At 42.8% G+C, this 24,406-nt stretch overlaps 1 long non-coding RNA gene across 1 annotated transcript in view; it reads left to right on the forward strand.

Annotated features, from left to right (window-relative positions):
- Positions 1 to 24,406, forward strand: part of LOC143346427 (uncharacterized) — a 122,882-nt gene that overhangs the window by 40,726 nt on the left and 57,750 nt on the right. Inside the window, exon 3 of the long non-coding RNA XR_013080420.1 lies at positions 9,471 to 9,763. This is a non-coding gene — a long non-coding RNA (uncharacterized LOC143346427). The remainder of the gene's footprint in view (positions 1 to 9,470; positions 9,764 to 24,406) is intronic.

Below are 24,406 nucleotides of genomic sequence, written 5' to 3' on the forward strand. Positions count from 1 at the left end.
CAATTAGTGCATTCAGCTGCATATAGTGAGCAGTACACATTCTTAGCTTGAGAGAGTTGAGAATTTAAAAAATTATTATTTCATACTAAAAGATTATGGAGGGTTTAGAAAATGGGTTCTACAATGTGATGATTCTGATTAATATCAATCTTCGATTCGTATTTTCAGCTGCATATAGTAGATGAACTGACAGTACTGTACTTACACATTCTTAGCCCGAGGGATTTGAGAGTTTAGAAAGCCATTGTAGTTTGACGAACATACTCCATTGTAAATGTAGGCGACCAACCACGATAAAATCTGTTGTTTCACGAGTAATAAGTCTGAGTTCTTTAACCACAAAGCAATAGGCCTCGAGAAGATGGGAAACTGGCTATACGCTTCTTAAACTAGGGGATCCGAGAGTTTAGAAAGTCTTTCTAATTTAATGGGCAGTGATCTTCTGTGGAAACAATGTACAAAAATTGATACAATTTACAGAGTTACAATTTTCTCTTATATTATAAGAAACTATTTTAAATTCGCAGCTATTAGCTCGGTGATACCTACGAAGAAGAACTTTGTCTAGTCAGTTACCAATGCGTCACCTGTAAAGTAAAAAATACATTCGTATTGCAACAAGAGCAGCTAAGTAAAGCCAAATTGGAAGCAAACGATAAAATAGAAGCGGGGAGAGGATTTCTGATCATTTCTTACCGTTGGTCAGCACTGGTCAGTAGTGGTCAGCAGTGGTCAGTAGTGGTCAGTAGAGGTCACCAGTGGTCACCTGGGGTCAGCAGCGGTCAGCAAACCTCGGAGATCCCCTCCTTGGCACGTGGACGCTCCCAAAATCGCGACGAGACTGAAGGATAGCTTCGGTAGTGAGGCTACTGACCTTCCTAACATGATGGAAGGGTGGGGATACTCAGTCACAGCCAAAGTCAAAGTTAACAGTTAAGATCATCTGATCTACAGAACTGTTTCGGTTGGTTTTACTTCTTGGATATTCCTGAACCTTCACTGGACCGCTGACCTTGAAATCAACCTCATTTTTTACCATCGATGACCATAAGGTAACCACTGTTGACCATCGAATAACCAATGACCCATTAAAACCATCACAAAGTCGAAGATTAAAGCCTTCTTAGAAGGATCCTCTTACATTTTATTCCACTTTGAAGGAGTGTAATTAAGACTAGGATAAACTAACTATAGACTAATAAAAGAATAAATGTTAATCGGACATTCCGGATAATCGAGACAATAAGAATCCATGGTAAGGAATGGGTACAGAAATTTTTCGACAAAAATGAAAAGTTTCGAATCGTTCTGAAAAAATTATTTCTGATCGTAGAGATCAATTACAATCATTTTTAGTGAATACACATACCCTCGAAATCCTACGCATTTTCAAGAAAAAAATTCTTTACTGAAAATATTATGTCTGACCATAACAAATGATTCCCCTGAAATTCCATGCGTACGTTTAAAAAATCGTAACTCCTGAATGGATTAAAGGATTTCAATGTTTCGAAATACAAATAACGCGTATTTTAGCGAAGAATATTTAGAAATTCTATGAATGTTGCTGAGAAACTTTTTAGACTATATCGGTGACGAAACTAACGAATGCAGCAGGATTTTCTAATCGTAAAAATTTCCCTCGATCTAGGTACATAGATCGTACTTTACAAGAACGTTAAGAACCACTTAGCGACGAAACAGGTGCCGAAAGTTGATTCATGGGAATCCCCCGCAACGATAGACGTTCGAAAAATACGAACGAAGAGGAAAGTATCGATCACCGACGCGTTTCGAACGTCAGCTATAATTTGCGCACGGTTGGTCGTGCACCGGAGATAAAAATATTAATTACGAAGATTAACGAACTGGCCTGAGACACCTGCAGAAAGTAGGGGACCGAGTTCCCTCGGCGTCTGTGCTCTTCGCGGCTGCGTTCCGCGGTTCATTAGCACGCCGCGGTGCGCTCGCTGGAGGCTTGAAATTGATATGCACCGCGGTGCAACGACACTGCCTGCCGATGACCAATCACTTTTGCAGGGAAGCGTTCCGCGTCTTCGAGCCCGACGGCATTTTTCGCGATTAATCGTATCACGATGACGTTTCTATCGACCGTGGAAATCTCGAACCGATCGACGACGACGGCCGTGGCGCATCGATGAATCGACTGGCGTCTCGTGGGAGTGAAAGTACTGCTCCAAACCCTTTCGTTCCTCCCCATACGTCCACATACTTACTAGGGACCATCCCGAGGTGTAAATCTCCAATTTTTATGAAACTTCGCAATTATGTAGTTCTCACAAATCTATTACACGTATTTTTTTTGTAGTTGCTAATATTCACTTTAAGGGGTTGAAATCAGCCCTCAAAGCTGGGGGTTCAAAACATACTTTGTTGAATATCTCGGAAACTATTAGAGATAGGGGTGTGCTTCGAATGGATGAAATTTATGTTTTTAAACGGCGAATTTGATGGCAAAACTTTTATTTGTTTTTTTACGTTTTTAAAAATGTGCTATTTTTTAACGTATCGTTTAAACAAATAAAAGTATTAAAATTTGTAAGACCTAGAATCGTATCCATTAACGTTATGTTTACTATTTCGCGTTAACGTATTGCTAGGATTAGGATTGAGTTAGAAACAAGCCGAGTAATGTACTCGAAATAAGCCAAACAGGAAAATCTTCGAGCCAGAACTGTTCAAGTGAATCATCGCCGCGAATATTGGGATTATTCTTCGGCAAAGTGTCTCGTTACCGTTGTCACCGCGGCGGCCATTGTTGCCAAGATGGCCACGTGGCCGCGATATTCGAACCGTTCCCGCGCCAGAGTCGAACCCGAGTGGTTATGTCACCGTCGGGCAGAGTGGCCGCTGAGAAACGATACACAGAAGGGTCGCGAAATTGGGGCGCATAAATCCGGAAAAAGCTAACGCCAAGAAGACGTCTGCGTTTCTGGGTCAGCTTTGCACGCTCGCCTCGCGACCGTCGCGCGAGCAAACCCGACGAGGATAACAAGGGAACACCGTAAAATTATTCGCGAAACGGTGTCGCGTGTCTGGGCGCTCGCGCCGAGCGTGTAATCGTCGCGTGCGTGTATACGTTATATCACGATCCGTGAATTACGTCCAACGTGGACGAGGAACGGATTTTGGCCGGTCGGGAATGTTGACGATGTTTGTCAGTCGCGGAAAATAAAATTTGAGACGACAGAAGACTCTTCAAAACGACGTGCAATAAAATTAGCGATATCAGTATTACTCGATGAAACGTTAGAGATTGCTGTGGTTTATCGGGGATCTCGATTTGTATTGATACTAAGAGAAAATTTACTCTATAGAATACTCCCATTTTATCTCAGAAATGAGTCAGTCTTTTGCTTCCACGCGAGACGAATTTATAGAAATTCCGTTGCTCGGGAGTGTCTTGTGTTTTCAATTAATAGTGCATTCCTTGCGCAAGTCTCAGCCCTATTATGCAACGGAATTGTTTATGATTTCTCGGATTATTCGTATCGAAACCAGGGCGTTACACTGTGACTCACCGAATAATCCACATATTTAGCGTCGAGAGCAATTTCTAACAAACCAGTTACAAATTATTTCGTCAGTAAATATACAGCGTTTTCGGCCACCCTAGGAAAAAATTTTAATGGAAGATTCTGGAGGCCAAAATAAGACGAAAATCAAGAATATAAATTTCTTGACTGAGGCTTTGTTAAAAAGTTATTAACAATTAAATTCAAATATTTCAAATCGTTCTGAAAAAATTATTTTTAGTTGGAGGGGTCAATTACAATCACTTTTGATGAATAGACATACCCTCGAAATCCTATGCACTTTCGAGGAAAAAATTCGAGTAGATGGACAAATATTTCGACAAAATTAAAAAATTTGAAATCGTTCTGGAAAAATTATATTTGGATGCGGGGGTCAATTACAATCACTTTTGGTCATTACACATAACCAAGAATTCCTACCCACTTTCGAGAAAAAAATTCAGTACGGGCGGAACTTTAAATGCTAATAACTTTTTAACGATGCCTCCATTAACAAATTGGTATTCTTGATTTTCATCCTATTTTGGCCTCTAGAATCTTCCATTAAAATTTTTCCCAGGGTTGGCCGAACATCCTGTATAACAAGTATTTTGATAATCGTCGGAAACTATTATATCTGATGTTTCAAAAAATGGACGCGGTCAAGGACCTAAGCGTTTCGATGAAACGTAAGATTGATGAACCCGGGCGCTGTACGTGTTAATTTTCTCGAAAATTAGCCGTACGACCTATTTATTCCGGGCGCGTTTCCGTCGACAGAAATTTTGATGGACTCGTTCTCGCGTCGCGTGGCGTAAAAAATGACCGCGACGGCCGGGCTGCAGGCCGATAATCAAATATTAGCTCGGTCGTGGCGAGATTAAAACGGCCACACCAGCAGGAAACGAGATTAATGGTTCACGGTTAAATCGCGGACTAATAGCGGGCCGACGCCGGGCGTAAATCATATTTCGCAACGCCGCGGCGACACATCGCGAACAAAGAGGGTTGAAACGATTACGCCCGGAAGCGTGTGCGCGGTCGGAGGCGTATGATTAGGAAAATGAGGTCCCATTAACTCTCGCGAGCGACGCTGTTCGCGTTAAGAAGTGCCGCTTGCGAAAGTGCCCGGCCGTTGGGCGAAATGCCATTTCAAGCAGAAAAACTAAATACTGGGTATTAACCATACACTAACGGCCCGTAAGTCTGGAATCGCTGCGTAAATAAAGCGGAACAGGATCCTTTTAAGAAAAGACGAACCGGTTTCCAGCCACCGAGGAACTCCGATCTGTCAAAAAACACAATTTTTACTTCCTGCCATTCTTTGCTCGGTTAACGCTAGATTTACGAGCGTCAGATTCCATATTTTTTAATTACAGAACGCGTATATATTATTCTTTAATGCCCTGGAGATGTTTTCTGATGGTTGTGGTATTGTGCATTCGCGAGAAGTTGGCTAGTGGGACGGCACAGTCGACGAGGGCGTGGCACGCTTTCGTCCTTTCGACCAATAGCGACGATATGTGGGGAGTCTAGGCACCAATCAGACCCACATTCCTTTCACTGACCAACTTTTCGCGGACGTACAATAGAGAATGAACATTTGAACATCGAAAAGACATTTTAGATAGTTTATAGGAATTCTGAAACCTTCTACAAATATAAGGTTCTATTTTGGAATGTTTCAACATCATAATAGGTCCTCTTGGTGAATGAAAAAAAGCAATAATGCACGATTCTAAACTTCCCGGTTATCTGCTCATCCTTGGACGTCGGTTTTGTGCGAATCACGATTAAGTAATTGGCGAGGTAGCGGTCTCCGATCGTCCGATTCGATACCGTGGCCGTGTTGCACGCACGTGTTTCCCCGTTATTTCTCACTCGGCGCTTTTTCGCCGTGCCCCGTCGATTTCTATACGATCCTGGCACCCGGACAGTTACACGAACTTCTTCAAAATATAAATCCCAACGGCAACTACGCCCGATACTTTCGCGTTTCCCGCTTTCCTCTCGTTGGAACTGTAAACCTCCGACGACGTTTGTCTTCCCCCGCGGGAGGGACGGTTAGTTTCTATTCATTTTTTCATCGTTTAACATGCAACGCGCAATTCGTAAACAAAATACACGGAAAAGATTCAGCGTAGATAGCCGAAGCTTTCGATTCCTTCGTCCGTTGGTTGCCGCGAACAGGGCAAATAACTAAACGAAAGACAGGAGAACTTAGCCAAACGCAATTTACACACTCCCGTTGCGCAAATTTCGTTTTATCGTTCGACGAAGAAATTATTTCACGGCCGTACGTACGTACGTTCGCGAATTAAACGATTATGGAAGTCTGTGAGACCGCATTACTAGATTCCAAAGTCGGATATGAAAGTTTATAATGGTTAGAATTTTAAATATAATGTATACACTGTACCTGTTTCGAGGTTTAGATTAAAAATTATTAGGGGATATTTAAACTGGTGGAACGTCTGAAGAATATTTATATAGAAATTCTTTTCCTCGAGTTCTTGGATAATATATTTTATTTTATTTATTTAATGGCTGAGAGAGGTATATGAAATATGAAAACGTGTACAGAATAAAACAAATGGAAAATTCAAGTCTGTAAGAGTTAAACAGTTGTCGGTTATAAATAATTCACCGTGAAAAATATATTAGCTAATAATAACGGGTGAGCCAATTATGTTCAACAGGTTCACCCACACGATCGTGTGTTCAACGATACATTCTCGTCTGCATTCTCGGTCTGGAGTATGGAACGTGGACGAATTTATGTAACCGTGCAATGGCGACTCCCATTTCCGGTGCGCCTTGGCTGAATTCTTTTTCTTCCTCCTTCTGTGGAATATGCGTATCTGGCAAGGAATCATAGTAATTTGCCATGCATTGATTTCACTCACAAAGCATTAAATTACAGTCAAATAAAGTGCTCTGTATTGTTGATCGTATCGTGTAATTTAAAGCAATTTTACCGAGTAACAGTTGTCATGTCTTCGATTATATTCTACTTTTACTTTACCTTAATATTACTGAGAATAAAGTATACCAAGTATACCCAAATAGAGTCCACTATAGTTGAGTAGAGCTGAGAGTACCCAAAATAGAGTATACTGTAGTTGAATAGAGCCAAGCATAGTCAAATAGAGCCAAGTGCACCAAAAATAGAGTCCATTATAGTTGAATAGAGTCAAGTCTAGTCAAATAGAGCCAAGTATACCCAAATAGAGTCCATTATAGTTGAATAGAGTCAAGTCTAGTCAAATAGAGCCAAGTATACCCAAATAGAGTCCACTATAGTTGAGTAGAGCTGAGAGTACCCAAAATAGAGTATACTGTAGTTAAGTAGAGCCAAGCACAGCCAAATAGAGCCAAGTGCACCAAAAATAGAGTCCATTATAGTTGAATAGAGTCAAGTCTAGTCAAATAGAGCCAAGTATACCCAAATAGAGTCCATTATAGTTGAATAGAGTCAAGTCTAGTCAAATAGAGCCAAGTATACCCAAATAGAGTCCACTATAGTTGAGTAGAGCTGAGAGTACCCAAAATAGAGTATACTGTAGTTGAATAGAACCAAGCATAGTCAAATAGAGCCAAGTGCACCAAAAATAGAGTCCATTATAGTTGAATAGAGTCAAGTCTAGTCAAATAGAGCCAAGTATACCCAAATAGAGTCCATTATAGTTGAATAGAGTCAAGTCTAGTCAAATAGAGCCAAGTATACCCAAATAGAGTCCACTATAGTTGAGTAGAGCTGAGAGTACCCAAAATAGAGTATACTGTAGTTAAGTAGAGCCAAGCACAGCCAAATAGAGCCAAGTGCACCAAAAATAGAGTCCATTATAGTTGAATAGAGTCAAGTCTAGTCAAATAGAGCCAAGTATACCCAAATAGAGTCCACTATAGTTAAGTAGAGCCAAGCACAGCCAAATAGAGCCAAGTGCACCAAAAATAGAGTCCATTATAGTTGAATAGAGTCAAGTCTAGTCAAATAGAGCCAAGTGTACCCAAAATAGAGTCCACTATAGTTGAGTAGAGCCATGTATAGCCAAATAGAGCCAAGTTGTACCCAAATAGAGCCCGGTCAGAGCCAAGTAAAGTCGAGTGGAAGCAAGTAGAGGCAAAAAATGGTCGAACATAGTGGAAAATCTTGTGGGAACAATTAAGATGAAAGGCAAGAAAGGCGAACCAGCGACAGTTGGCAGCATCGGGGCGTGCTCGTTTCTTAATTCACACGCCGAACTCATCCACCCACAACGCAGATTTATCTGACACGGAGAAAGAGTTAAAGTACATTAACGAGGTATCGCGGAGGGCACGCGATACCTGCTATTTCGCGACGCTCGCGACGCCTGTCTGGCTCACGGCGTCGTTCATCAGGAAGTAATCGTTGCTGCCGATGCTGCCAAATGGAAGGTCGGGGAATATCACCCGCAGAGAGAAATATAAAGGCAGCCAGGAGTCGCGTGTGTCATGCATGGATCGATGACTCGCGGAATTTTTACCGGCTGCCGTGGTTTGACCTTCCGTCACGGTTACGTAGGTGTACGCCTCGCGAAATACCGACCGGGACGCCATAAATTAACACCTTAAATGGCTTCCTTGTTTTCGAAAACGCCGTTCGATGAATCGCGCCGACCAACGGTCCATGTCCAACTCTGTATTAAACTGGGGACTTTTTTCTTTTTGGGGCAGGGAATTTCAATGCTTCGTCGACCTTCTTTAAAACGTTCATTGTCATACTAGCTTTTCCCCTTTTCTCGAGATTTTTTAAAATTATAGGGCAACTAATATTCGATAGTTGAATAGAGTACTTGTTATATTACCAATAATATATAGTGTATTAAAGTCACGGTAAATTTGCAAAAATTCGGTCTAGTATATTTTTTACAATTTTTATTGGTAACTACGAATTCCTCTGGTTCGTTGAACCGACATTGGGTTTTAATTTTCGATTCCTCTAGACTTTATCTTTCGCCAAAAGGAAACAGCGTAACGACGTGTTCGGTTGCTTGGTTTTCCTGTCGCGAAAGATAACGAGATACTCGCAATTTGGTATACAAGTTTTGCATATCGGACGTTCGACTGTAGAGCGGCGGCCATTTTGTTCGAGGCGCCGAACAGAAGCGAGGTATCAATAAAATCGCGATAACCGTGACTTTTTATTCCATGGAAATGCCTAACGCGCTAATTTATATGCGATCGTACGCGCCGCTAGCACCGTTTCCTCTTTTCATGCGATCGGCCGTTGTCTCACCTTTAGGTTATCTCGCCTTTTCTCTCTCTTCCTTTTTCCGTGGCAACGTACCTTAATACGCGCGCTCGAAAATATCCTTACTTTCTCCAGGACATCGTCGGGGACAATAAAAGAAACGCGTTCGGTGTTAATAAAATACGATTGATGGTGTTATATGGGTTGCTTTTAGAAACGAAAACGGGAACAAGCCGACCAGCTTGAGATCCGTCGATTTACGACGTTTTCGCGTTAACATCCGGCTCCGCCATTTTATCGAGTCAGCTCATTGCGCAAGCGCAGATCGTAATAACGAGTCGCTACTTACCGACGCCATCTTGAACCAAATATCAACTTTTTATTTATTATAATCGCTACTTTTTAAGGCTCACTATTTACTAAACAACAGTTTTGCAAGTTTCCAAATAAACTCTAAATTCGTTTCGAACTTTTCTGTGTTTGAATATTGGGCATAAACATTTCGCGAGTGCTTAAATGATCCAACACCATTCGAACGATTTTATAAATTCAAGTTCACCGAATTTGCAAAACAGAGATTTCAGTTTTTCGGTGTTTCGAGCACCTCGAGACGTGCTCTGCGTCATCCTGTAGATCGGAGCGATTCCACGTGCACGATCGCCGCTGCACAAGACCCTCGTCTGTGATTCGCAGATCTATAACTTATTGTATTTTTTCAGGGGCGGCGAAAGTGCAGCGCGGACCGAAGGAATCAGCACGATAAGCGCGCGCCGAGGCCGACTTTCGGTACTTTATTACGACGCTGGAAAGGACACGCCGGATACGCCGCTTACAAATTACGTTGTTCCGAGTACGATCGATCTCGCGGATCGCCATCGACGCCCCTCGATCGCCACTCGGCCGATCCATCGACGAACAGCCGAGGAATTGGCCAGAAAAGCTGAACGAAACTATTTTAACACGTGGTCTGCCTTCGAAGTGCTGTAACTTTATCGACGATCAACGATGATCGGTGAGTTATTAAATATTTAAACGTAATAATGTAATTGAGTAACTCACTTTTTGCGAAAACAATACGGTCGAATTGATTATTTATTCGCGATAAAACGCGCGAACTTTCCGTTCGACTAGCTAGAAAAGGAGCGCGTCGAGCGTGGAACCGGTAACGCTCGATGATTAATCGACGATCCGTGGCAATTAAATGGTCGAGCAACGCTTTTCCCGGTTTCCGCGGAAACCATAGAAACTCCTAGTATTAATCAGACGGCCGTATCGACACGCTACTTGACGCAATTACGCGCTCGCCGTTCGTGTTTTCGAACGAGCACAAACACCGCGCCGAGGTATCGGCATTATATACAAATTAACTGGCCTCTATAAGTCATGCACGCGCGATTACGTTGGCGAACGACGGAAATATCGATATACACGGCGTATGCAGACCGGCCGCTGGGGCACATTTTATTTCAAATAAAGTAACAAACAACAATTTAAAACGGAACACCCTGTATACCGTGGCGAACAAGCACCACCGGTTTCAGCTCCATCCAGGAAATCGTCGATACGCTCGTATCTGGGGAAAAATGCTCTGTGCGATTCTATTCGTCACGTCTGAACGTTTCCATGCTGGCCACGAGTGGCGTTTGAAATTTCCCTGGCGAGAAATGAAAAATCTGGGCTGCTCTTTGAGTCGATGGATGCAAAACGTGGACGCTTTGTACGCAGTCCACGTCACACCTGGAGCCATTTGTCAGAATCAATTACTATCGTTTATGCGCGATTTACACGTGAAATCGAAGGGTTCCCTCTATTTTCACCGCGAACTATCGCGCGTTAGTCGCGGTCGGGAAGGTTTAAATCAGAGTTGGCAAATATATGCATTGTCCGGCCGTCGAATCGTAAAGGATTTAGCGATACCGGTATCGTTAATGCAAAGTAGCCGAGACTAGCTTCTTTCACGCTCAGCCTGAAAATTTATGCGACGTTTAAGCTTTTTACTGGATATAAAAAGTCCCAGTGCTGCAGTAAAACATCATTTTTTATCATAGTTGCCTCGTGCACAGAAGTCCCTAATTAATTTCTTGACTATTTTGAACTCAGGTCTCATTTTTTAGTAACGATTATACTGAAATTAAACGGTACACTTGGCTCTATTTGACTGTGCTTGGTTCTATTCAACTATAGTGGACTCTATCCTGAGTTCACTTGGCTCTACTCGACTCTATTAAGAGCCAAGTGTACCCAAATAGAGTCCACTATAGTTGAGTAGAGCCAAGCACAGCCAAATAGAGCCAAGTGCATCAAAAATAGAGTCCATTATAGTTGAATAGAGTCAAGTCTAGTCAAATAGAGCCAAGTTGTACCCAAATAGAGTCCACTATAGTTGAGTAGAGCCAAGCACAAGCAAATAGAGCCCACAATAGTTCCAGCCAGAGATAGAAAATTATTTTTTACGGATTTTCTATCGAGCAACGGTTCGAATTATTTCTGAAGACTTTAAAAATGAGAATTCGCTGGCAATGGCCGCGAATATTCAACGAAATATGGGGTCAAGTCCATCGAGGTGCATCCTCGCCAAATGCATATGGCGACGAGAGGAGGAAAAAAGCGCGCGAAACGCATAGGTGGCGCGTCGGTGCCGAGCTAAGCCGAGAATGAAATTAATAGCCGACTTGTCATAACAGGCAACGATAGGAGCCCCGAGAACCGGACTTCTCGGTGCTCTTAGGCGAATATACATCGAGTCGAGCCTGCGAGCAATTCCCCGTGACGAATTTCCTACGTCAACTCGCCTCTCTAGAGACGGGGTCTCCTTTGCCCGAATGACGTATGCAAATCAGACGGTTGCACCGTCAATCCAGGAAGCTAGCACCTTCGAACACCCCCCACATGTGCCACAGTTATCTTCCTTCTATTCTTTATATCTTTCACGGCCCCCTTTTGGTTCATCTTGCATAAATTTTGTAGCCTCCAAAGATTTTAGAGATGTTTAGATGAGTTAATCCAGAGGTCTAATGATAGCCTCTTCTGTAAATGATTAAAATTTACGCTGTGAAAGTCGTAAATTATCGACTGGTTGGAACCAAACAATAAACGAGGCTCTCGTGCGGTCAATAATCGAGGTACTATTGTACCATTAGGATCTCCCATAAAATAACAGCATGTTTCAAGGAATAAATCTCAGTTATCTTATTTATATCATCGCAAAATAGTAAGAAACCATGTTTCGCGGTCCTCGCGGCCATTTTTCCCGGCGCCGCCAGGGGGTAATGATGTTAACAACAATGGCGGCTTCTATTACAGGCGCGGAAAGAATGGAAAGTGAACTTAGGCCACGAAATCACCCGCAGAAATTTCCGCGTAAAATCGTCAATGCGAAATTGCATGAAATTATCGGTAATAAAGCAACGCAACGCGCATTGCTTTGTCGGGCGCGCGTTATAATTTGACCGCTGACGCAATGGCGAGCCTAATTCGAACGAAAATAGTCCCTCGAAAAGGAGAATGAACTCTTTATTTCGAAAAATGAATATTAACTGTGTACGTATAATTTAAATTTAGATACTATTTCTGTGAAAATTTTCTCCCGTTTCAAAATGGTTGATCTATCCAAAACATTTTGTTTACAAATTTTATACATTATTTTTATTCGTTATCCATTGATATCTAGAAAAGGAGACTGGATAATTAAGCATCTGTAGAATGTTTCGACCCTCGTTTTGAGATCACCCTGTAAGCGACTTAAATTGTTCCGTGCAAGTCGCCGGACCCCGATTTTCTTCCGTTTATTTATTTCGACGAACGCGAGTACACTTTATTGGCGCACTCTTGGACCGACGCCGATAAAATTCTTCCGGCGCGTAAATATTAGTGCATTCTTAGCGCGATTTCAATTTCACCACGGATGTCCCCGTTACATTTCGCACCGTATGGGCTTCGTAAAGATAAGGTGACGTTCAGCCCGCTCGATCGCGGGTGAAAGTTATTAAAAACTGGCCAGCTTGCGAAACGAGACGTTAGACCAACTGCATCGTCGAAATAACAAAGTTCTGTTCCGCTCTTCTCTTTTTAGAAATCCTCGGTTCTTTGATTCTTCCAAGTTAAATGCCCGTTAATTCTCGAATATCCATCGATGCTGTGAGAAATCTGCGAAGAATATAATATATTTAATTTTCTCCCTATTTAAAGTGCCCCTGGCAATAGGCAACCCGAAGCGCGCCATTGTGTAACTTTAAGCCCGTCCAAGCGTTGATTCTAATAAATTTGCAACAAGAATATTTTTTAAAAACTAGTAAAACTGCTATCAATTTGACTTAAATACAAACAGAATGTTGATTTTAAAATTATTTTACATGTTCCACAAGCTTATATCTCTGAAAGAACTTGTTGTTCTTTGGTGCAAATAGAAATCGGAGAGGCCATATTTAACAGCCGTGACTAACGTAACCGGGCAACAACAAAACAACGTAGAAATAATAAGATGGAAATCACCTACAGGCGATGGCTGTCGAAAACGACGTAGCTGCTAACAGGAACAAAAATACAACTTCATTGCGGATAATTATTGACTCACCCTCGTATATTTAAGGAGTCGTTTGTCTCGTTATTTATTGAATGGCCCTCGTATTTTCGGTGTACAGCGCGCGAACGCGATACGATCGATCCCCGTACTTTAAAACCGTGCTCCTCGTCGATCATTGGCGGTCTTATATGGCGCGTCATGATCCCTCGGAGGCGTGCAAAACTAATAAGACGAGGTCGAAGGTGGTTAAAGTGTGACAAGGTTAACATCCAGAGCCGAGCTTCCTCCTTCGTGTCCCGAAAGGGTTCAAAGATGAGCCTTTCCAGTCGACGCGAAATCGACGTTCGCCGCTTTTTGAACGGGTTCCGGTCGACATTGAACGCGCGAGTTAATTATTTACGCTGACGCTCGGGGGCAGAGCTGCCCGCTACTCGTTTGGCGAATAAAAAAGAAAGACCGTGAGCAAGAACAAATACAACCTTTATTGCATTGGAGCACGCGAGAGCGACTTCGGACCTAATTTTTTGATTAATAGCCGAAAATCAGGGCCGTCTCGCTCATTAACTGCGAACGAGAACCTTCTCTTAGAGTTTGAACCATCTCTCTGTAGCTCTATTTGGCTGTGCTTGGCTCTACTCAACTATAGTGGACTCTATTTTGGGTATACTTGGCTCTATTTGGCTATGCTTGGCTCTATTCGACTACAGCAGATTCTATTTTGGGTACTCTCAGTTGTACTCAACTATAGTGGACTCTATTTTGGGTACACTTGGCTCTATTTGACTGTACTTACCTCTACTCTACTATAGTAGATTGAATTTGAGTACAGTTGGGATCTTTAGAGGGTCGAATAAAGCCAAGTGTACTCAAATAGAGTCCACTATAGTTGAATAGAGCCAAGTATACTTAAACAGAGTTGACTATAGTTGAATAGAGCCAAGCATAGTCAAATAGAGCAAGAACAAATGCAGCCTCTATTACATTTGAGTACGTGAGAGCAACTTCGGTTCTAATTTTTTGATTAATAGTCGCAAAACATGACTGTCTCGCCCATTAATTGCAAACGAGAAAATTCTCTTAGAGATTGGATGTTCTTTCTTGGGAAAGTAATCATTTTATAAGGTGTTTTTTTTTAAATGTATGTGGCAATGAAAGTAAATGTTTGCAAAAGGCGAAACGGTTGAAACCCAGCTACTGGAACGAACCTTCTCTTATCTCGGCAACGGACGCATCCCGGCTATGCAAATGCAACAAAGGACCTAAAAAATATATCACGGTATTCCCAATAAATTCACGGAGGAGTAGGGAAGTCCAGCGGCGCCGCCATTACGCGGTAAAATATTTTCCAAAAGGGGCCGTTTCGTTCCGGCGAACGGCGTCGTTCCCATTGAAATTATAATCGCGGACCGATAAATTGCACCGGCCACGATGCATCCGGCAATATTGTTCGCCCGGTCGTGTTTATCGTCGCCATTGGATAAGAATCATCGCACGATCACCGACGCTACTGTTCGACAATTTTTTATCTCGTGCAACGAATAATAAAATCTCAAATTATAATAGCTAATAAAAATTTTAAACTTGTTAACTCTTTTAATGCTCGTGTTTTAACAGTCTCCGATATGGGAATTCAGGGCGCCATTTTAAACAGAATTTAAATTTTCTATCAATTTATTCTAAAACCTTCATTTCTAAAATCTAAACATTACAGAGTGTCATTTTTCAAAAGAATTTTAATATTAAAACTACGTTTACATATTATGAAATCACCGGTAGCCCCACTCAATATTTTTTATTACATTTGTACAACATCTTTGTGATTAATTGGTTATCAAAATTCCGATCGTCGAATCTGATTTTGTGGCAGCAACGAATAGATTTGACTTTGTCGGAGGAGCGGAATAGAACCGGTTCGCAGGTTGATTATAAATTTGAGGGCGACAACAATCGCGAGGCCGGGAAGTAGAATTTTTCTGGGAAGTTTGGTTCGTGGGGCGCGCGACGTCTCGGGCTCGTGGCGCCGCGTTATCGTAATCGGACTTCCTGGTACGCCGATCGAGAGACGCCTGCGGGAAAGAACGAATCCGAAGCGTTCCCGGAACGTCCCCGGGGGACTTTTTCCAGCGATGCGTGCACGTGCGATTTCGAAAGCGAGTCGAGCACACGGCGTTTCCTCCGGAGAGGTTCGCGAAATCCGGCGTCAGGTCGCACGGTGGCACGAACGAGTCCCTGTGTACATATACAGGGCGTTAAAAAATACATTTGCATACTCCGAGGCCATCGCGGAGCCACACGATATCTTTTATTACGTTTGTTCAGCAACTTTGTAGTTTCTACCAAAAACAATCTCGCGCGAGTGTTTGCACGAGCAACAGAACCGAACGGAACGAGTCGGTTTAATTTGAAATAATGATTTATTCCATCGGACGAGTCGTAAAATATTCGAGCGCAGGCATAAACGTTGAGCCAGGGATGGTGGTAAGCTGCTTTAATCGAATACCGCGATTTCCTCGGCGCTTCCCTAATTAATCCAAACTCTGATGGATAATCAGAAACGTGTGGCAACGCACAGAATGGAAATCGGTAATCATTCTTGCCTCGGTGGCACGCGTACAAGTACAAATTCCGCGTTGTAATGAAGCACGTGATCTTTTCATCTCGAGAACGATGGCTGGAAAGACGGTGGGAAGATAATTACGCGCGTTCCGGCGAACGAGTCGTGCACGGAGACGAGAATACAATCGCAATTAGGCGTTGCACGATCGCGCGATAATTGAAAAACGAAATTCGTGGCAGAACCGTGGCTCTATTTAGCTGTGCTTGACTCTACTCGACTCTATAAAGAACCAAGTGTACCCAAATAGAGTCCACTATGGTTGAGTAGAGCCAAGCACAACCAAATAGAGTCAAGTAAAGTCGAGTAGAAGCAACTAGAGCCAAGAAGGATCGTAAGGACTATACCTACTCGACTATAGCCGACTCTACATGCATACACTTGGCTCTGTTTGCCTGCTTTTGGTTCTACTCAACTATAGTCGACTCTATTGAGGTACACTCGATGACTTTATGGCTTCAATTGTTACCAAAGCGAGAGGCTACCGTATTTGCGTTTCTTTTTATGGAAAATTGGGGAAACGTCCGTAAAGAAGCACGTGAACGATTAAGGATTTTCTGGGAAGACAGTCGCTCCGGCGCATCATGGACATAATCGCGCGCTCTTTGCGTCAATTTGCCGTAGCAGCGAACGTTACCGCACCGGTTGGTTAATGCACGGAACGCTACCACGAAGCAAAGACATCAAGGATACTTTTTGTTCACGGTGCCGCTTCCCCCATCGGTCCCTATATCCCTCTTCTTCTGATTTCCGCGCGGTCGCGCCAGGATGTTTGACTCTGCTCGTTTTAAGAAGCAGCGCAAAGTACTTTAAACATTAAGGGATCTCCGACTTAGCGCGATAAATCAGACAGAGAGATAATTGCTCGTTTCTCGCGACTGAATTTATTCAAAGTATATAAAGCACTCCCGGGCAGTTTCGTTCGATCGATGCACGCGATCGCTTTCTCCCTTAAAGAAACAGTTTATAGAGTAGCCCGAGATTAAACGGAGATTTATTAGCGGCCCCGGCGAATGGACAGAAATCGTTGCCACAATTGGACAATAGTCATTCTTGCAACGAATTTTTGAATATCGTTTTTATACGTTAATTTATGAGAGAAATTTCACGCGATACTTATTCCCGTCCGCAGCCACTTCGTTTTATATTCCAACAACGCTGTTCCAATATTTAGAGTCTCGTTAAAATTTTACTTTGACTTTATCTGAATGTTACGAAGAATACATTTGGGTATACTTGGCTCTACTCAAGTATAGTCGACTCTATTCTGACTAGATTTGGCTCTATTTGACTCTACTCGACGCTATAAAGAGCCAAGTGCATCCAAGTACAGCCTACTATAGTTGAGTAGAGTCAAGTACAGCCAAATAGAGCCAAGTGTACCCAAATAGAGTCGAGTAGAGCTATGTACTGCCAAGTACAGTCAAATAGAGTCCGATCAGAGCCAAGTAAAGTCGAGTAGAAGCAAGTAGACCCGACACTATTTCTTTCTACAGAACTTTGTATTATATTCCAGTAACATTGTTCCAATATTTGGAGTCTCTTCGTATTATTTGTAATGTATCACACAGTTTTCAACAACATTCTCGTGATTCTAACGTTTCAGAATCTAGTTGATCCCTGCAAAATTTTATTCGAACAAAAAATAATAATTTCGAGATTTTACAGTTAAAATTTAACCCATCAGTTGATTCTATAATTGGAATTTTAATGTTCATTTAACGATTAACGAACACTCATCTTTTATTCGTTATTCGTACACCTATTTCGTGGAGGGTACGTAATATTGCACTCGTCAGGCACACGTAAACGCTATAGTTGAAGGGAGTGGAAGAAAAACAATAAGGAAAAGGCTGCTAGATGGAATGGTACTCTTAATCTCCCAGCATCAATGAAATATTACGAGATCTTCGAATCGACGCGATGAATCAGCCGAGAAGATAATCACGCGAGTATATCAGCTGTAAGTATTCGCGCGATAGTTTGTGCGAGTCGTAACCTTCAACGTATCCCGTGCGTTATGATAATAATAAAATAAGCTCTCGCATGAATTTATCGGCTAATTATCCGCTTATCCTCTTCCATAGCGTTATTCCAGCAAAATTTCATCGACCCTTGGATTTATCGGAAGTTGCCCCTGCCGGAACTTTTTAAAGTTCTCGCGTGCTTGAAGCGTTTAACTTACAATCCGACCAACCTTTCCGCGTTGATTAACGTCGTATCGACTTACTAAAGAAAAATTAACCACAAAATTATTATATTTTTCTTTTTCAAATTGCCTTCAAGTTACTATGTGTACTAGTATCTAATTATAGTAATTTCTTTTAATGCAAAATACGATCTCATCGAGTATTTCATGGACGAAAGATTAATGGTCCCGTCGAATTAATTATTTGTCACGAATAAGTCATCTAGCTGCGTTAATTTGTTAGTTGGCCTAGCACGATTAATCACGGATATCTGTTCCATATTTTAAATTGTGTTAACCGGGAGCCAGTTACGCGGAAGCACCGTTAAAGCAGGAATACTCGGGCAAGTTGATCCGGTTGGTAGGCCTTTGTTGAAAAATTTTAATGCGCCCGACCGATTCCGGTGGAATCGCCAGAAAGATCGATCGACCTCCTCGATCCATCGAACGGGTATTCCCTCGTTTCAAATAATTTTGTGATTTTCACGAGCGAGATGAAAGGCGAAGAAGACGAACTATCGATATTTCGTAATCGTCGTTGGCTCTTTTCCAACGTCGATCGAAGGGAACTGATTAGCTTGTAAGCCAAGATGGAGACATCCGCGCGACAAACGATTATACCAGGAAATTTGCCCGCACTCGCGTTTATACAATAGCGAACGGTAACGTCTCAAGCTGAATTATGTAAATCCATTTTATTCGCGTTTTCACCGACGACAGTCGCGCGGATTTCACTTGGAAAGTCTAACGATTTCCATTCGAACGATTATCGGTCTGAAAATAAACGCCCAACCTAACAACGCCACATAGAAATTAGGATATTATATCCAGGCATGTCCGAACGGGTTGCGAAATAATCGTAAAATGGCGGCGTCGCGGATAACGATTATCGCGTAAAATGTTGAAAAATCAGTGACGTTATTTTTTTTTTTCATATTTTACGATTATTATTCGTACAAACTTCGCAAAAATTCCATAGAATAGTTATTTTCGTCACCGTGGGAAAACACTGGCGCGGACTTTCGACTCTTCGAGCGTCGATTCGCGCGTCGTTCGAGTATCGATAGCGACGCCCGGGACTTCCGGTTTCGCAAACTCTCGTTCGTGAAACTTTTTACGACCCGCGATTACGGCTTCGTGAAATTTTTCGCGCGACCACGGATTCGAGGGACCACGGCGCGATTTTACGAGATGTCTGAAATTTTTCGGGGCGTCCAAAGACGCGACACTCGAAGAGTTAAATTTTATTAACCGTCGTGGTTTAAGTGCTCTCTAATTTTATACGTATAAATTTTGTAATCTTCGTGAGCGCGGCACGGTGACATTTAATACGTCGAAATTTTCGAAAGGACCCGCGACCATTGCGTCGTAACGCAAATGACGTTCGACTTTTTCCCCTGTTCGAGAAAACTGAGGAGTTCCGTGTCGAAATTTCAGAAATATTTCAACGCTCTTTCGTCCGTAAAATTATTCGATCGCGTGACACGCGTTGTGTGCGGGTGTCTCGTTGGCCCGTTCGTCGAGCATGCTTGGAGAACGCCCATAGGCGGTCACCGCACGTTAGCGATTAAAAACAACAGCTTACGAGCTCTGACAATGTTAGGAATTTTAATTTAATTTTAATCTACACAAAGACAATATTGGATTTGTTAGAAAAGTCTACGATACATAGTTTTTTTTTATTAGATAAGATGGCGGAAGTTTCGAGTAATAACACGATATAAATTTCATTTTATTTGATTCCATTCGAAGAATCGTCGTATCACGAACAGAATAGTATAGTTGAGGTAGGAAAACGAAAAGCAACGGAGCTTTTAGTATCGGTGTTCCTCGAAGCGCTTGCGTGGGCGGAACATCCGGAAAAATCGCGCGATCGCGCGTTAATCATGCTATTCATCGATCCAGACGAGATCGATTTCGACCTTTCGACTTCCCGCGAACGATTTCGCCGCGAAAATCGCCGATCGCGTAAAGCTTCGACGGTGGATCGTTCGCGCGCGAACTTATTATCGATTCGCGCGCGCACCGTTCCGTCTTCTGTTATTAATGGCCCCCGGGTAGCCATTGAAAAATAACCATCCAATTAATGCGGTAATGAAACACGCCGGAGAAAGGCGGACTCTCGATGCTGGCGGTTTTTTTTTTCCAAGCAACGAGAAGGTACGATCGAACAAATCGAGTGCCAGGTGGTTTGATGTTGATTCATTTGATCGTTTGATCCTCGACTGGGGAACATACTGGAGAACCGGAGAGAATGCACCGGCAAAAAAAGAATTTATCGCGTCGCTATTATTACTATTAAGTTGTCAAAATTGTTAAAATTCTGCTTCCAATCTCGTTCGTTGCTTAGCGATCGTTCCTTCGACTATTTGACGCGGTGCAATTAAGGAGAACCCCCGTGCAACTATCGAGGTTCCGCTGTATTCGTCGCGAAACGTGATCCTATTCATTTCGTTAATTAAAAATTGTCAAAGTTGTTAAAATTCTACTGTTCAGGGATCATTCTTTCGACTATTTGACGCGATACAATTAACGAGGACCCCCGTGCAACTATCGAAGTTCCATTATATTCGTTGCAAAACGTGATCCTATTTCGTTAACGAAAAATTGTCAAAGGTGTTAAAATGCTACTGTTTCCAATCTCACTCGTTGCTTAGCGACCATCCCCTCCATTGGTTGACGCGGTGCAATTAACGAGGACCCCGTGCAACTATCGAGATTCCGCTATATTCATCGCGAAACGTGATCCTATTCATTTCGTTAATTAAAAATTGTCAAAGTTGTTAAAATTCTACTGTTCAGGGATCATTCTTTCGACTATTTGACGCGACACAATTAACGAGGACCCCCGTGCAACTATCGAAGTTCCATTATATTCGTTGCAAAACGTGATCCTATTTCGTTAACGAAAAATTGTCAAAGGTGTTAAAATGCTACTGTTTCCAATCTCACTCGTTGCTTAGCGACCATCCCCTCCATTGGTTGACGCGGTGCAATTAACGAGGACCCCGTGCAACGATCGAGGCTCCGCTATATTCGTCGCGAAACGCGATCCTATCCTTTTTCGTTGACGAGATAAATAATCGCGTAACGTAACAGGCCAGCAGGAGTTTTCCTGCGCCGGGGATGTCCAAAAAGGGTGGCATTCGCCTCGATAAATTTCCGCTCGCGACAACGGCGCCATCGTAAGAATCCCGGAGCAAGGCTGACCGGACACCGGGCGCCACGAAAAAATGCATAGCGCCACGGAGGAGGATGATTTCTTCCTTTTCCTCCAAGGACCCGCGACCCAAGGAGAGCTGCCGCGATTTTATGCAGTTTCGTTCGCGACAATTAAACGCAATTGTCCGGCACGCCTGGACAAAGTAAGCTCCGACGTGCAAGGCACAAAGAGGCGTCCAACGCCGGCCATTTTCAGTCGCTGCATCCGCCTTCCGTCGATTTATTTCCGAACCGCTGTCCTTTCTCGGTGGTTTATTTACGGAGATCCGCGTACGCGTTATCTCGTCGCTTTACGATTATCCTTAAACGGTGCAGTTTACCAACCACGACACTTTTCTATCCCCTGATAGCTGAGTAGAATACGTTGTTGTTAGAATTTCGTCAGCCATGACACTTTTCTATCCCTGATCGTTGAGTAGAATCCCGGATTTAGAACTCTAAAATATATTGACAATCAAGACTTTGATCATATCGAGCACAAGTACCATCGAATGAGAAAACCATTTGCAAGGTAAATAATAATTTTCGACGATTTTTCTCCGCTTAAATGGAATTAATTAAGAGGCCGGTGGCGGAGCCGAGCACCGACTCGACGAGGAATCGTGCGAGGGAAAGGCAGGAGATGGATTTGCATCGTCCCGCGGCCGAGTTGCCTTCAGGAATTCGCTTCATCGTTCTTGTTCGATTACTTCCGTATTTCGCGTCCCGGTGGCCGGTACGCGCGCCGGTCTTTCTCCGGAATGGGGTACGCGTATGATGTATCAACGAATGAAATCACTTTAGCTTTCAGTCGAAATTGATGCGGCTCGTGTTCCGCGTTACGGCGATCTGTCGCCGGTGACGTTGCCTCTTCGGGCTTAACTTGATCGTTTTAATTAAGGGGTCGTCGGATCGGAGGCGCGCGTGTCTCGATCGTGTGTTTAATTCGAGGAAAAAAGTGAAATTAATTTACCGTTTCTGGTCGTCGCTGGCAGAAGGAGGAATCGCCGAGTCGAAATTGAGAGACAACCTCTTGAGAAACGGTGGAATTATTCTACCGATCATTCGTTCGAATCGTTGGTTCTCTGGAAAGCTATCCTTCAAAATAAAAGATTATTTTAATGATACTTTAACTGGGGATAATATGAAAGTATACGTTTGAACCTTCCTTTGCACGACTTGGGTAAATATATCAATATTTATCTATTTCAATACGTTAGTACAGGGTTTCCCAAACTTTCTTTCGTGTGGAACCCCTAAGAAATTTGTCTAATAGTTTAATTTAATAGTTTGTTAATATTTTAATGCGTTCGTATGAAAATATTGCAGATAATCTTATGTTAATGTTATATCACAACTTGTCATGGAACCCCACTTTGAGAAATACTGCATTAGTAATTCATTTACATTCTTAAAAATATTTATAATATCTAGCGTAAAATGAATAACAAATACTAGATTGGGTACCAGTACTATACAGAGATGACTTGTTGGCTAGGCACCTGCAAGCTAAACGGGGCAAGGGCATGGAGAGAAGGTCTTCGCGCCGCCTTATTCCAACTGGAGAGGCTCTACTGGAGGTTGTAGGATCTCCATAACCACGAAAGATACATTTTTGTCCCATTCACGGCTAGTATTTTGAGCGTATGGTTACGCCAATGCCTCTCAGTCTTCTCCTATCCTACTTTGTCCCTATACATTTTATTCACGTCCTTTGTCACGTGATGGTTTATGCTACGGTCAATCAGCGCGCCTAGCCATCAAGTCATCTCTGTATAGTACACTGTGTAAATCGATGTTTAGAGGCTAGAATTTCGGCAGCCATGACACTTTTCCATCCCCGATCGATGAGTAGAATACTTACACTGTGTAAATCGATGTTTAGAGGCTAGAATTCCGGCAGCCATGACACTTTTCCATCCCCGATCGATGAGTAGAATACTTACACTGTGTAAATCGATGTTTAGAGGTTAGAATTCCGTCAGCCATGACACTTTTCCATCCCCGATTGATGAGTAGAATACTTACATTGTGTAAATCGATGTTTAGAGGCTAGAATTCCGGCAGCCATGACACTTGTCTATCCCCGATCGATGAGTAGAATACTTACACTGTGTAAATCGATGTTTAGAGGTTAGAATTCCGTCAGCCATGACACTTGTCTATCCCCGATCGATGAGTACAATACTTACACTGTGTAAATCGATGTTTAGAGGCTAGAATTTCGGCAGCCATGACACTCTTCCATCCCCAATCGATGAGTAGAATACTTACACTGTGTAAATCGATGTTTAGAGGCTAGAATTCCGGCAGCCATGACACTTTTCCATCCCCGATCGATGAGTAGAATACTTACACTGTGTAAATCGATGTTTAGAGGTTAGAATTCCGTCAGCCATGACACTTGTCTATCCCCGATCGATGAGTAGAATACTTACACTGTGTAAATCGATGTTTAGAGGTTAGAATTCCGTCAGCCATGACACTTTTCCATCCCCGATCAATGAATAGAATACTTACACTGTGTAAATCGATGTTTAGAGGTTAGAATTCCGTCAGCCATGACACTTTTCTATCCCCGATCGATGAGCAGAATACGTTGTTTGGCTATCATTTTTAAAGCGGTCTGTACAGCTTGCAGGTTTGTGCAGGGTACGAAAAACGAGAATAAATCGCTGTAAGTGTTGGAGCATTGTGGTCGAAACCGACACGCGGTTCCATTCGAACTCGGATCCTGGCCTCGTAGTTGGTGGTCCGTTTCTGGAAGCCGAATCTTTCTTTTCCCCCGTTCATCTCGCGAGGCTTCATTACTCGGGCTTTTTACTCGCGTGGCATGAGTCACGAGCGATATTCCCGAGCTGAGAGCGTCGCTCGGTAATGAGCATTCGGTAGCGCACGAGCTCGTTTCTGGTCCCCTTCAGCGCCGATAATTCACGGCCGAACCTTTGTGGTTCTCGACCCACACCGGCCCGACAGCCGTATGCAAATTCTTTCTGGGTCGTATACAAGCGCAGTGAAAGCAGCAGATTTGACACTGCGATCATTTTTCTCGCGGCCCGATAATAAAATATATTTCACTCCGCGGAACGCCTCCCTCTGGCGCGGAAGCTTCCGCTCACAACGGAGTAAT

The sequence above is a fragment of the Colletes latitarsis genome, chromosome 10 (genome assembly GCF_051014445.1).
Source record: "Colletes latitarsis isolate SP2378_abdomen chromosome 10, iyColLati1, whole genome shotgun sequence".
Lineage (NCBI taxonomy): Eukaryota > Metazoa > Arthropoda > Insecta > Hymenoptera > Colletidae > Colletes > Colletes latitarsis.